This window comes from Sapajus apella, unplaced genomic scaffold (genome assembly GCF_009761245.1).
Source record: "Sapajus apella isolate SASKATOON/1434 unplaced genomic scaffold, GSC_monkey_1.0 scaffold33, whole genome shotgun sequence".
Lineage (NCBI taxonomy): Eukaryota > Metazoa > Chordata > Mammalia > Primates > Cebidae > Sapajus > Sapajus apella.
The window spans coordinates 5,323,475-5,339,430 of NW_022436973.1; the positions used below are offsets into that span (position 1 = coordinate 5,323,475).

Genomic DNA, 15,956 nt, shown 5'->3' on the forward strand with positions numbered 1-15,956 from the left:
AACGCCACCAGACTTCTCTTTCAAAAGCCCAACTTTCATGAAGCCACTCCTTTGAGAAAGTGAAGCACAGCACCCCACTAGCTCCACGAGATGGTCCTTCAGAGCAGAGCTCAAGGTCTTGTAAAATCAGCCCCTGGGCAGATGTGTTTCTCACAACCTCCCAGTCTTCTATGTCTGTGTGGATCATTTTTTCAGGATTCCCTCCAAGTCTGGAGGGGTCTCTCTCTTCTCCTAACCCTATAATAAAGCCTGGCCTCCACTCCTCTGCCTATCTGGGCTCCTCTTCTCTAGGAAAATCCTTGCTCTGCATCCAGGGGATGACTCCTCGTCTCTTCCTGCTCCAGAGCTCTCCCTCACACAGGGCATGTGCCTGAGGCCCCAGCAGGCTGCTCGGTGCTCTCTCCAGACATGTGAGACTCCTATGTTCCTCTAGAATCCAAATCCCCTAATGATAGGAATGGGACATATTTTTTTTCTTTCTTCAGCTCCCAGAAAAAGGTACTCTTGATAAATCTGCAAAGACATATAGAAAACAACTCCAGGCCATATGAAGTCTGGGGCTGCTGGCCCCCTTAGGGCTTATTTTTTGTCCTCTTCGTGTCTCTGCAAGGATAAGCAAGTCCCTGAGGCTGGGCCCTTGATGAAGAAAGCCCTTTGTGCAGGAATGTAACAAGAAGCACTGGGCTGAGACGCAGAGACCTAGGCTTCGTCCTGGTTCCGCCTCTAACCAGCTGTGTGACTGTGGATGTGTCCCCTCTTCCTTATCTGAAAGGAGGGAACTGGACCCTAAGACTTCTTTTCAAATTCTAATTCCTTGATACCAGATCTCCGATGCACACCTTAAGAGGCAGCAGGTGGAAGCTAAGGAATGGGAAGAATAATGAGGCAGGAGAAAGGCCAAATAAAGAAGTCTTAGTTCAAGTTGTAAAGACAAAAGCCCAAGCAAGGAGAGGAGGGAACCAGGCCTATCCTCTCCCCATGCTGCAGGCAGCTGGTCTCCCACTCGCAGTGAGGGCTCCTCAGGCAGGCTACAGAGGAACAGAGAAGGGTGGAGAGTGAGCTCTCCTAGCAATCCATTTCTTTCCTTTGTAAACTTAGCACAACTAAAATGAAACAATGACTTATGTAAATGATTAGCAATGACTCCCACATTTAACTGCTAAGCTCCTGGAGGCCAGGACCAGACCCATCTGCTTCCCCCAGCATCCACCAGGTTCCGCAGTGTCCAGCAAATAGAAGGCACCCAGCACATGTGCCGAGTGAAAGAACAGTATTTAAAGCATCACATCAGGTGAGCATGCCACATGAAGTAACCTTCCTGAGACTCAGACTCTGGTTAACGGTCACCTTTCACGTTCCTGAAACTGAAAACTATTTTCAAATCTGAGGATCTGATCCCCATTTCTCCCACAGTACTTTTCTTCTTGGCTGTATATACTTCAAGGGAAATTAATATAAAGGATGAAGACGACTAATTCTCTATGTCTGGACATGGATTCATCTAATAAACTTCTCCTGAATGGTAGGTACAAAAAGGGTAAAATAGCAAAACAACTACAGAACAGCGATTTCTGCCCCCTGCTTGAATGCCCTGACCAAAGCTGACAAAGCCACCTCAAGTAGGAGCCATCCACTCTTGGCAGCTAGAGAGCCCCTCAATAACAGTTTGAAAACCACCGAGTCTCTAGCAGCTGAACTGGGATCAGAATCCAAGGATCCTCACTCTTGGGTTATCATCAGACCATCCTGGCAAGTTCACTGAAGTTAAAATAGAATGCATTTTTTTTTTTTTTTTTTAAGACGGGGTTTCACCATGTTGGTCAGGCTGGTCTTGAACTCCTGACCTCAGGTGATCCACTCGTCTTGGCCTCCAAAGTGCTTGGATTACAGGCGTGAGCCACCACGCCCGGCCCGGAATGCACTTTGATCTAATTAGATACCACCTTAAGTTCGACTCTCTGCTAGGCAATTTCTTAAAAATCCCAGTTGTGGCCATGTGCGGTGGCTCACACCTGTTAATCTCAGCACTTTGGGAGGCTGAGGCAGGTGGATCACCAAGGGTCAGGAGTTCAAGACCAGCCTGGCCGACATGGCAAAACTCTGTCTCTACTAAAAAAATACAAGAATTAGCTGGGCATGGTGGTGCAGGTCTGTAATCCCAGCTACTCAGGAGGCTGAGACAGGGAGAACTGCTTGAACCCAGAAGGCGGAGGTTGCAATGAGCTGAGATCATGCCACTGCACTCCAGCCTGGGTGGCAGAGCAAGATGGTGTCAAAAAAACAAAAACGGCTGTGTCTGTTTGGAAGGGGGGTTGGGGTGGGGGATGGGGGGTTCCGTTACGCTTAGGCTGATATGATATTCTGGACATTACCAAAGAAACTCATTTAACTAAAAAGAAATGTGTTCCACTTGAAAGCTCTGTCTTCAGGCCACTATGAAAGTGGATGGATCCTGCCCAAGGCTCTTCCTGCCACTAAGTGACTCTTCTCACAGCGATGTCTATTGTGAGGGCAGGTGTAGGAGGAAGGCATTGCTAGAGAAATAGAGTGAGAGTGAGACTGTCACTGCAAAGGATTAATAAACATTAAGGCTGGCCTGGGCACAGTGGCTCACACCTTTAATCCCAGTGCTTTCGGGGCTGAGGCAGATGGACTGCTTGAGGACAGGAATTTGAGACCAGCTTGGGAAATACAGTGCGACCCTGTCTCCACAAAAAATAAAAAACATAAAACGCTGAGGCCGGTTTAAAAAAAAAGACCTGTAGGCTAAGAGGTATTTTTAAATGTATCAGTAAGGATGCCTGGGTATGTACTCTGAATAGCCAAATACAGGTAGCAACCACCTTTAAAACTGTTAAAACATGTATCTGCTTAGCTGGGGCAGTCAAATGACCCAGATTAATTTTCTGAAGAGAGGGAAGCAGGCTAGAATTCGTGGCAAGATCTGATTAGGTCAACTTTAGGCTATAGTAATTTTTATAGTTCCCTAAATAGACTCAAGTAGTAACTACTGTGATTTCCTACTCCTCATCCCTGCTTTTACAAACAGATTCAGGCTTTCCAAAGTAAGTCATCTGTAAACCTTGCCATGGACCAACAAAAAAAATTAACGGTGACTCCAGGCTAGACACGGTGGTTCACGCCTGTAATCCCAAAACTTTTGGAGGCTGAGGCAGGTGGATCACTCGAGCCCAGGAGTTCAAGACCTGTATGGGAAACATGGCAAAACCCCATCTCTACAAAAAATGCAAAATTAACCAAGCGTGGTGGCACGCACCTATAGGTCCAGCTACTCGGGAGGCTGAGCTGGGAGGATTGCTTAACCCCAGGAAGTGGAGGCTGCAGTGAGCTGAGATCACACCAGTGCAATCCAGCCTAGTTGAGAGTAAGACCCTGTCTCCAAAAAAAGAGTGACTCCAAACAAAACTCCCCCAAATACAACTCTGGCCTTTACCTGCCTCCAAATTTTGTGGTTCTTAAGCTCTCTCAGTTGGGTCTTGCAGAACCTCACTATCTGCCTTTCCAGGTTATTCTCTTGGGGTCTGGATAGATGATGGAGAAAGATCTTAGGAAGATCCACAAGTCTCATGTCTCAACTTACCAGCCTGCCTTCTCACACAGAGCAGTTCACGAGCTCTGCTGCCACAGGCTCCTCAGCCACTCCTGCTCTCAGAAGAAATTCCACAAAAACCAACTCCAACGTGACGAGACCCACTCAGATTCTTCCACCTTGTCTAAGTGTACTGCATCCCACAATCTCCTTAGTACACCAAGTACCACTCAGGTAGAAAAATGATGTGCCCAGGTGGTCACATGCTCCTTGTTTCAGACACTTCTTTCTCGTATGTAACACAGGACTAAGCATTTCATCCAACACCCACGCTCTCCTGCCTAGAAATGGAATTCAAGAGCTCCAGTCCTGTGCCATTTTAGCTGCAGGATGACCCTGCTGCAGCGTTCTTGCCCATCAGTCTCCTCTCCCCACCAGCTCACCCTTCTCAACCACAGTGCACCAGGCTCTCATGTTCACAGGGTGCCTTTCCTCCACGACCAATCTTAAGCAAGGGAAGACACGGCAAGCCCAAGCAGTCTCGTTGATATTCCTCTCCAGTGCATGCACAATTTATACTGAGAGGTGGGGGGCTGCAAGTACCTATTGCGGCAACCCTGCCCAGCCCAGAAGAGCCATGGGGAGCCCTGAATAGGGAACAGTCATATCTGACTTGCCGCGGCAAACCTGTCTCAGGATCCTCAAGGAGGGGGTGTGGAAGAGGTGGCAAGCACTTTCAAGAAACTGCCTGGGTTTATCTGACTGCCAAGAAGTGTTTACAATGTAGAGAGTAAGGCCCAATGCGTAGTTCTGAGATAAAGCCTAGGATTTATGCTCTTGGCAAAGCTTTGCAATCTTGCCTCACAGACTGTCTAAAATTGCAGGAGAAAATGTATCTATAACATTCTCCTGCTTCCTGTGGATCCAGCTGACACCGTGAACTCCACCCAACACAGAGCATCCAGACAATTCACTGAAGGGAGCAGGGCTTACACATTCTTTGCCTTTTTTGGTTAGAAGAGTAAGCCAGACCTGACACACTGCAGATGAGCTCTGGGATAAGAGGGCTAGAATGGCAGGGGCTGGCACTGCAATGACCTTTCTGTAAGAATTTCATTTTCAAAACAAACAAAATGATGAGTGTTTCCTCCAGCAACACATGTAAGAAACAATAATCAAAATGTAAACACTGTTTTCCTTGCTAAGAAACACTTACATATGAAAAAAATATGCTAGAAATAACGCCATGGGCAGGGGCTTGACTTGATTAAGATTTCCAGTAGAGGACTCCTGGAAATCCCCATTATCTTGCCCTGTTGTGCTATAGGACATATGGTATATCGAAATCACCCACTGCTCGGCTACCCCCAGTTAGGAGTCATAAAGGGTTATTGTGCATGAAGCTGTTTATGAAGACCCCTGTTTTAAAGGTGACCTGCCAAAAGGAATTTAAGTCAAAGGACTGCTTCACAGTATGAAGGTTGAAGGTTGAGAGAGCCAAGTCAAAAGCGGAAGCTGACCCACACCCCACCAATATTTAACATACCTGCCAAGCTGCCTCATCCTGCCAGGAGGCTTACCCTTTGCTACTAAGGCCATACAACCTATACTTGAAAATCACCGTTGTTTTTTTTTTTTTTGAGATGGAGTCTTGCTCTGTCGCCAGGCTGGAGTGTAGTGGCACTATCTTGACTCACTGCAACCTCCGCTTCCCAGGTTCACTCAAGTGATTCTCCTGCCTCAGCCTCCTGTAGCTGTGATTACAGGCACGCACTACTAAGCCCAGTTAATTTTTGTATTTTTAATAGAGATGGGGTTTCACCATGTTGGCCAGGACGGTCTTGATCTTTCGACCTCGTGATCTGCCTGCCTTGGTCTCTCGAAGTGCTGGGATTATAGGCGTGAGCCACCACGCCCGGCCAATCACAGATTCTTAAACCACAATTTCATTCACTGATTCATTTACGTTTTTGGAAAATACAATAAATGAATATTTAGATTGAAAATAAGAGTGCTGTTTTTATATTTTCTTCAAAGATCCAACGCGGGAACAAAAACCCAATCACTGACCTGCACCTCTCCCCCAGCCAGCTCCACGCTCCCCCATGACCTACTGGCAGCTGTGACATTTTGAAATGATATATTCTGGGGTGTCACAGCATGGCAGGAGCTGCTAAGATGCTGGGAAGATACAAGGAAGAGAAGAAATTGTGGTTCCAATCCCAATACTCGGGGCCTCTCAGCTCCACCATCAAACCCTATAATTAAGGTACACACAAAGTATTTCCCAAAAGGAAAAATGGCAAAATGGCTATAATGGGAGGAATGTTCTTGGAGCAGTGCAGCCATCCACAGGAAAAGGCACATGGAAGCAAGTTTCTTAAACCTGAAACTGTACCACAAAGCATTCACAGGGTACTGCTTTCTCCCCAGAGGCACCTCTACACAAAAGGTGATTGATAAGGGAGCTTCTCCTGCCACAAAAAAAACCCCAATCTCACAGCAGAAGCAAGGGGAGAAGGAAAAGTTAGTGTCTACATTTACTAAACTAATAAAAACAAAACTAAAAAAGGAAAATACATATTAGGACTGGGCATTTTTCAAGGCTTAATGTAATTATAAAGCTAAATATTTTCAATTTAACAGATGTTCATAAAATGCTTTAAAAAGATACATATTCAAAAATGAACCTGGATCCTTAAAAAATTCTTACATTTATGGAATGGGGTCCCTCGTTACATAAAACCAGTAAAACCAAAATACTAAAGTATAAGACAAACTATTTAGTTTTTTAAAAAGTGAACCATCAAAAATGTATGCTTTATACAAGTAACAAAGACCCCACAAACTAGCTTCTTTAAGGACTATTTTAATGGAAAGCCAGGTTATTGATTTTTGTGTAGACAAATAGAGGTATAGACAAAGGTTTCTCATTTTAAGCCAATACTGGTAGAGTCAAGCATTCCTGGAGGGCAACTGAGAAACAAAGAGTAGAAAGGAAAAAGACAAACACAGAAAAAATTTATTTTGTGTGTGTGTGCTTGCGTACTTGGTTGTATCACATCAAATTCTTTTAAGCAATGTTGATTTTAATTTTAAGTGCTGGCGGGTCTGCCTTGGCTAAGACAGTCTGTAGGTTACTGTACTACATTGGAATACAGCTCTCTCAATAAGCAATAAAAAATTTTCAATTCCTTTCCATTAACAAACAAGAAGGTAATGCTTCCTAGTTCCTTTAAATGACTGGGAGTACAACACATCTTTTCTACTGGAGGGAGATGGCTATGGCAGAAGACAGAAAACACAAGTTCAACCTTTATGCACACAAACTAGAAAACCTAGAAGACATGGATAAATTCCTAGAAACACAGAGCCTCCCGAGATTGAACCAGGAAGAAACTGAAACCCTGGACAAACCTACTAAATCAGTAATTTAAAAGCCTACCAACCAAAAAAAGCACTGGACCAAATGGATTCACAATCAAAATCTACCAGACATATAAAGAAATCCTGGTACCACCAATCCTACTACTGAAAGTATTCCCAAAAAAATCAAGAAGGTGGGACTCCTCCCTAACTACCAAAACCTGGCAAAGACATAACGAAGAAAGAAAACTTCAGGCCAATCTCCCTGATGAACATAGACGCAAAAATCAATGAAATACTAGCAAACCAAATGCAGCAGCACATCAAAAAGCTAATCTACCATGATCAAGTAGGCTTTATTCCTGGAATCAAGGTTGGTTGAACATATGCAAAGCAACAAATGTGATCCATATCATAAGCAGAAGTGAAAACAAAAACCGTTATCATCATTTCAAGTTTCAACAGATGCAGAAAAGGATTTTGATACAATTTAACATCCTTCAACACGTTAAGTGCCCTCAACAAACTAGGCATCGAAGGCACATATCTCAAAATAAGAGCAATCTAGACAAACCCAGAGCCAACATCATACTCAAAAGACAAAAGCTGGAAGCATTTCCCTAGAGAACCAGAATAAGACAAGGATGCCCACTCTTGCCACTCCCGCTCAACATAGTACTGGAAGTCCTAGCCAGAGCAATTAAGCAAGAGAAAGAAATAAAAGGCATCCAAGTAGGAAAGAGGAAGTCAAACTCTCTCTCTTTGCAGATGATATGATTCCATAGCTAGAAAACCCTGTATCTTCCCAAAGACTCCTGGTTCTGATAAATAACTTCAGCAAAACTTCAGGATACAAAATCAATATACAAAAACTAGTAGCATTTCTATATACCAACAACGTCCAAGCTGACAGCCCAATCGAGAACACAATTTCATTCACAACAACTGAAAAAAAAAAATACAGCTAATCAGGGAGCTGAAAGATCTCTATAACAAGAATCACAAAACACTGCTCAAAGAAGTCAGAGACAACATAAACAAATGGAAAAACATTCTATGCTCATGGATAGGGAAAATCAGTATTGTTAAAATGGCCATACTACCCAAAGCAATTTACAGATTCAATGCTACCATTCCTATCAAATTACCAATGACATTCTTCACAGAATTAGAAAAAAAAAACCTATTCTTGCATGTACAACATCTATTAACAAAAACCAACAAAATAAAGAGAAAAAACTATTCTAAAATTGATTTGGAGCTAAAAAAAGCCCAAATAGCCAAAGTAATCCTAAGTAAAAAGCACAAAGCCCGAGCCATCACGTTACCCAACTTCAATCTATAAGGCTAAAACAGCATGTAAATGGTACAGAAACAGATACAAAGACCAATGGAACAGGGTAGAGAACTCAGAAATAAAGCTGCACACCTACAAGCATCTGATCTTTGACAAAACTGATAAGCAATGGGGGAAGGATTCCCTATTCAATCAATGGTGCTGGGATAGCTGGCTATCCATATGCAGAAGATTAAAACTGGACCCCTTCCTTTTATCATATATAAAAACCAACTCAAAGAGCATTAAAGACTTAATGTAAAACCTAAAACTACAAAAACCCTAGAAGAAAACCTAGGACATACCATGCTGGACATTGACTCTGGCAAAGACTCCAAAAGTAACTGCAACAAAAACAAATTGACAAGTAGAATCTAATTAAACTAAAGAGCTTTTACATGGCAAAAGAAACTATCAACTGAGCAAAAAGACAACTTACAGAATGGGAGAAAATACCTGCAAACTATGCCATCATCAAAGGCCTAATATCCAGAATCTATGAGGAACTTAAGTCAATAAGCAAACAACAACCCCATTAAAAATGAGCAAAGGACTTGAACTGACACTTTTCAAAAAAAAGACATACATGCAGCCAACAAGCACATTTAAAAAGTTTAATATCACTAATCGTTAGAGAAATGCAAATCAAAACCACCATGAAATACCATCTCATACCAATCAGAATGGCTACTAAAAAGTCAATAAATCGTCTGGGTGTGGTGGCTCATGCCTGCAATCCCAGCACTTTGGGAGGCCAAGGCGGACGGATCACCTGCTAGGAGTTCAAGACCAGCCTGGCCAAAATGGTGAAACCCCATCTCCACTAAAAATACAATAATAAGTTGGGTGTGGTGGCATGCACCTGTAGTTCCAGCTACTCAGGAGGCTGAGGTAGCAGGGTCACTTGAACCTGGGAGGCAGAGGTTGTAGTGGGCTGAAATCACACCACTGCACTCCAGCCTGGGCAACACAGTGAGACTTAGTCTCAAAAAAAAAAAAAAAAAAAAAAAAAAAAAAAAAAAAGGTCAAGAAATAACAGATGCTGGGGAGGCTGTAGGGAAAAAGGTACACTTATAAAGGGATGGTGAGAATGTAAATTAGTTCAGCTACTGTGGAAAGCAGTCTGGAGATTTCTCAAAGAACTTAAAACAGAATGACCATTTAACTCAGCAATCCAAATACTGGTTATATAACAAAAGGAATATAAATTATTCTACCATAAAGACTCATGCGTGCATATGTCCATTGCAGCACAATTCACAATAGTAAAGACATTGAATCAACCTAGATGCCCATCCATGGTAGACTGGATAAAGAAAATGTGGTAGATATATACCATGGAATACTATGCAGCCATAAAAAAAGAATGAGATCATGTTTTCTGCAGCAACATGGATGAAGTAAATCAAATACCGCATGTTCTCACTTTCAAGTTGGGAGCTAAACATTGAGTACACATGGACACAAAGAAGGGAAAAATGGACACCCAGGACTACTTGAGGGTGGAGGATGGTGAGGACTGAAAAACTACCTATCAGGTACAACGCCAATGACCTAGATGACAAAAGTATCTGTACACCAAACACCTGTGACATACAATTTACCAATGTAACAAACCTGCACATGTGCCCCCTGAATAAATAAATAAAAGTTGGAAAGAAAAAAACAAAGGAAATCCAAGTCAAATCCTACACTTCCCCGTGCCTACAACATGTGATAACCTTACATGCGATGAGAATGAAAACAATGGCTATGCACTGGGGGAAGCTTGGGCGAGACCAGGCACTTGCTAAACTGTTCCATGTGAATCAACAGATCTGACGGGGAAAGAACACTCACCTCTCCCAAGTTCTATTATTTTATGAGTGATACTTAATCTTTCTGATTTATAATATGTCAACAAAAGACATACAGAATTGAAGAAAAAGAATTATTAATGGGAAACAAAATCCTTTTTCCCACAAACCATTTGATTATATCCTTAAAATTTCGCACATTTACTAGAAGCTGCCGTGAGAAAAGGCAAGGATCTTTGATCAAGGGCACCTCTTTTTCCTTCAAGGTCTACCTGTAATACTGGAGAAAAAGATCACGGAATTTTTTTAATTTGGCGGTACCACAGTCCAATCAGTCCATCAAGCTATAGGCTAGTGAGAAGTCCGTCAAGCTATAGGCTAGTGAGAAGTCCATCAAGCTACGCCGTCAAACTGGAAGGAGTCCCCATCAAAGGCAGACACTGACCACGTCTATAGGTGAACCAAGTGGCATCGGTACTTGGCACCCCAAGATGAGGACAGTGGGCCAAGAATCAGGAGGGGGTTGGACATGCCTGAGTGACAATGCAGACCGCACTTTATGGTCTGATAATAATCCACAAACAGATGGACAAACTATGTGGCGCTCTGAAGGAAAAAGCTAGGGAGCTAAGAGTGTATGGGGGTTGGGGGATTGGGGTGGGGTCTGAGGAAATACTGTTTGACATGAGACATAAATGGTGAACAGGAATTAACTAGCTAAGGATAACTGATGGAAAGTAAAGCAGGCGAGAGTGTCCCGGGCAGAGAGTGGGGACAGCATACTAAAGCCTGAGATCAAAGGAGGCCAGGTACAGAAAAATGCCATGGGACACAAGAGATGTGGCTGAGGGCAGCAGAGGTCAAGTCATGGGGAGTAGGAGGGGACCAGGCCAGCAGCTGGGCCCATGGTATTTTTTTTTTTTTTTTTTTTTTTTTTGAGACAGCCTGCACTGTCACCCAGGCTAAAGTGCAGTGGCACAATCATGATCATGGCTCATTGCAGCCTTGGCCTCCTGGGCTCAAGTGATCCTCCTGCCTCAACCTCCCAAGTAGCTGGGCCTACAGGCATGAGCCACCATGCCCAGCTCATTTTTAGATTTTTGATAGAGACAGAGTTTTGCTATGTTGCTTAGGATGGTCTCGAACTCCTGGACTCAAGTGATCTGCCTGCCTCAGCCTCCCAAAGTGCTGAGATTACAGGTGTGAGCCATCACACCTGGCCTCTAGGCCCATATTCTAAGAACTAGGAATAATGAGAAGCTATTTAAATATTTAACCAGGGGAATGACATGCTCAGGGTTGAACACACCATGTGAAGAATGGATTACAGGGCATAAGGGCAGACATAGATGGATCAGTAATGAGGCTACTGCGAGGATCCAGGGGAGGGATGATGAGAGTGGACTAAGGTGACGGAAGTGGAGACAAAGACAGAGAAGGGAGACAGAGTCACGAAAAATTGAGAGGGAGCAAAAACCACACTGGCGTGGCGCCTACTCAGCTGTGGAAGATGGTGGGGTGAGGTCAACCTGGCAGAGGCATGGCAGAGCAACTGAAGGAGAGACTGTGACAAGGGGGCCAAAGCAATAGATTTGGGAGCTGGAAAAAATCAGGAGAAATACTGCATGAGGCCTAGTGTCTGATTTTGAGGGATGGCACTGTCACTCTCCAAGCCAAGGAAAGAGAAGGAAAGGAGAGGTGAGAAGCAAGGAGATGGTCTGTTGCGGCCGTACAGTTTGAGGTGCCTGTGGAAATGAGATATATGAGCCTGAAGTACAAGAAAGGGGTCTGACCTAGAGATCTAGAGGTAGGCCATCGACACCCAGGTGGTAACTGAAGGCAGCCTAAGTGTTAAGCACTCAAGGAAAAGGTCTAGGCTGGGCACAGTGGCTCATGTCTGTAATCCCAGCACTTTGGGAGGCCGAGGTGGGTGATCTCCTGAAGTCAGGAGGTCAAGACTAGCCTGGTCAACATGGTGAAACCCCGTTTCTACTAAAAATACAAAAATTAGCTAGGCATGGTGGCATGCACCGGTAGTCCCAGCTACTTAGGAGGCTAAAGCGGAAGGGCTGCTTGAACCCAGGAGGTGGAGGTTACAGTGAGTCAAGATCGTGCCACTGCATTCCAGCCTTGGCGACAGAGCGAGACTCCGTGTCCAAAAAAAAAGGGTCCAGAATGAGAAAAGGCTAAAGGAATGGAAACATTTACAATACGGGCATGGAAAAAAGCTTATTGAAGGATGAAAAAGCAGACACAGCAGCAGAGGGTGGTACACAAAAACCAGCAAAGGCAAATACATTGTAACACAGTAGTATTAAACGCTGCAGGGAGGGCCAAAAGGAGAAAAGGAGTCACAAGACAGAGACTAAGAAACACCTTTTGGGTTTGAGATTAGACCACTGGGAGTGAGGGTGGGGACTTCCGAAGACAGCCATTCTCGTGGAATGTAGACACGCGTGCCAAGCCGCAAAGGCTGAGAAGCAGAGGCAGCAAGGGAAGTGGAATATGGTGGTAGTTATAAAGGGACGGTGGTGCACAGGGTACGCTCATGTGAATGTGATTATTTCTTTTAAATACTGGAGAGACAAAGCATGCTACATGCTTAGGACGCCTTCAGCTAGCTTACTGGAGAATTCTCATGTAGACAGGAAAATAAATTGGCCCTAAAGGTCCATGTGACAAAGGAAGACTAACAACCTCAGATCAGTTAAGGTGTTGGAATCTCTTGCCCAGGAACGTAAATTGTTACTTTATCAACGAACAGTCACATCAAAGATAAAACGCTGGGAGGACCACTGGCTTCAGAGGACAAAGGCAGAAAGAACTTGGAATATACAAAGCAGATCTTCATCACTGCCCCATCATTGGGGTAAATGGTACCTTAAAGGGAACAATTCCTACTGAGTCTATGCCCCGCAGAACAGACACACTGTGAGCAAAAGGAAAGGACTGGGGAAAGGACGTCGTGAGTAAAAGTGGGATGAGGTCATTCATAATTACTTGTCCAAACCCCAAGATCCGCAGAAAGGCCGGCAAATTTTTGTTGAGTTGAAGTTTGCAAAGTTATTGTGCTTAAAATTCTCAAAGTAGCTACTGGCTAAATTAAGCAAAGAGAGCTGACCATACTTCTTCCTACAGATGTTTAAAGATAAAGGACCTGAATAAGAAAGAAAAGAAAGAAGGAGGCTTGCACAGTCATCATGCCCGCTGGCTGGTACCATCCCCTTCACATAAGGCATGCCGTATCTTTGGGGCTCATGGCCTTCTTCTGCAAAGGTTTCACCTAACCCCTGATTGTAATCAGAATACTTTGCCCTGATTTCAGAAAATGACTTTCTGATTTTATTTCAAGTCTAACATTTTAGAGACAGAACTGCCAAGATTGCAAAGTATGCCACAATCCAATTTTAACTTTCTTCAAAATCCCAATCTGAAGTGGGAGTAGAAGGCCCATCTTAATAGTAGTAGGAGCACTCATAAAGACCAAAATAGAACCTTGCTCAAAATAACATGCAACCACTCGGTCAAATAGGCAGCTCAAATTTCTGCAATCTGAACCTTGCTCTCAAAATTATGCTCACTCAAGTCAATATTATAATAAGAAGTATGTGTTATTCTCACACAGCTGTCTCAAATGTAAACAGGATCATTTAAAAGCCAGAAGAGAGCTCCATTAGTCTAATTATTCTATGTTTACTCCTTCATAAAACAAAAGATTAATCCTTAATTTGTAGAGAGGTTTATATAAAATAAGTCCAGTGAAGTCCTAGACTGGTTAAGATGCTTTGGAAAAGGCAAGAACTCCTACAGCAGGAATGCCTTCTGGTGGCAGAGACCGTGAAATGTATACGACCTTCAGCGTACTTAAAAGAGAAGCAGACATCTGCACATACACATAGAACCACTTCTAGAAATCTACAGGAAGAAAATAATGCAAATACTGAAAGCCTAAAGCTAAGAGACAGAGAGAAACATATAAGTGCTCAATATGAATAATCATTGACTAACCAACCACAGGTATTCAAACAATCATTTACGATGTTTATAAAGTTTTTATTTATATGGGGAAATAATCATGTTAAGAAAAAAAAAACATGATGGAAAACTCTCTACACATTACCATTCAGTTTAACTTTAAACTAAGAGAAAAAGGAAATATGCAAAAAATAAAAATAGTTATCTCTGGGTAATGAGACCAATTTTATTCTTTATACTTATTTGCTAAGTTTCCTCTAACTTTTATAATCATTAAAAAAAAAAAAAACAACCTTGAGTACTAGTTGAATCAGAGTGAATGTTCTGGCAGGTAAGGAGTGACAAGAGGCCCAGGTACTGTTTCAACTTCATATGTATATGCATTTCATAGCTATGAAAAATTAGTGCTACATACACCAGCCGAAACTCAGTGGCACTGCTCTATAAAGCAGGGGTTACACTGCCTACAGAGGTTGGGCTACAAATATGAAAATGGTACTACGGCTAAAAGCATGAATTCTTGCTGGAAGAGCTTTGAAACCACGTCACTTTTTCCATGTAAAGTCTCAAACGTTGGCAAATCATTTTTTTTAGGTCACTAAGTATGTGAAGCACATTACATTATAATGTGGCATTATTTTCCTGGGGTGAAAAAGAAGTATCGTAGGTATCACATTGTAATAAAGAAACATACACATGCCCAACAGATAAGAGCTCCAGCTGTAAATTAGGCCTGAGCAATAAGGTCAGTAGTGACTAAAATGAACAAAAATCCAAGGACCCAATATGCAGCCTCTAAACTCCAAATCACTCACAGGAACTCATGCATCAACTCCAGAAAAGTCCTCACATATTGGAGGGAAACCAGCAGTAAAAAAAAAAAAAAAAAAAAAGCTCCCAAATCAAAGTAGGGATGAAAAGGCGAGGGAGAGCAAGCAGTGAGTAGCTGCTTCGTGGGAAAGGACTGAGCACAAGGTCCCATAATCACCTGGCAGCAGACTGACCTGTTTCAACAACTGTTCTGACAACCTGGGTACTGACAGAGCTTCCAGCCTAGGGAGGAGAAGCCCTATGCTAAGGAAGGGCAGTGGGTTTAGAGGACTTGAGGGGAGGGGGCCAGCTCTAGGCAGGGCCTCTCAGCTCCCAGGGGAACACAGTGGATGATCACTGTAGTTAGGAGCCAGAAGATTCAGGTACTAGTCCTCACTGGCTTCCTCTGTGACGCTGAACTGCTCATATAAACCCAGAGCTCTTACCTAAAATGACAATTGGATCACCTGCTCCCATCTGTACCTACCATAATAGGACAGTGAGATACTAGCTTTGATTATCAAGAGGAAGACAGAACTTACTCCAAAGTTGACAAAAAAGGAGCTCTCTATCTCCCCCTACTGCCTGGCCAATTATTGAAACAAAAGCTTCTAACCATTTGCACCCTGCTGGGAGGTGCTGCCAAAAACAACAATCTGCCATCATTTTGGTTTAGCACCCCCTCAGCTGTAGCCAAAGAATTTCTCAAGTTGTTAGAAGCACAATACAAACATAAATTTGAAGAGTCATAAGGCAATGTTGAATTCTGAACCATTTCCCCCCTCCCAGCTGTGTTGTCTGAAGTCAGAGGCTCTCCTGAGTAGTCACTACAGCCAACGGGGAGGTGCCGAGCTCAGGAGAAACAGCAGCAGCTTGAAGTTCATGAGCCAATTTCTCCCCTCCTATCGGACCAAGAGCATGAGCATGGGTACAGCGAGGAGGGTACTTTGAACCTCGGTAGCAGAGTAGGCTTTCACACTTAGAATGCTTTCATGCAAACATTTTATGATCCTACATAAAATGTCATTTCTCTACAACAAGATTCTTGGGAATTGTTTAAATGACTAAACTTTGGCTACTATTCTGTGTAAGATGTCTTCCTGCTGCTGATGTCGCAGAATCC

At 43.2% G+C, this 15,956-nt stretch overlaps 1 protein-coding gene across 3 annotated transcripts in view; it reads right to left on the reverse strand.

Annotated features, from left to right (window-relative positions):
- The window catches only part of RPRD1B (regulation of nuclear pre-mRNA domain containing 1B), a 56,919-nt gene that overhangs the window by 3,228 nt on the left and 37,735 nt on the right, over window positions 1-15,956 (reverse strand). The gene's annotated exons all lie outside the window — the stretch shown is intronic.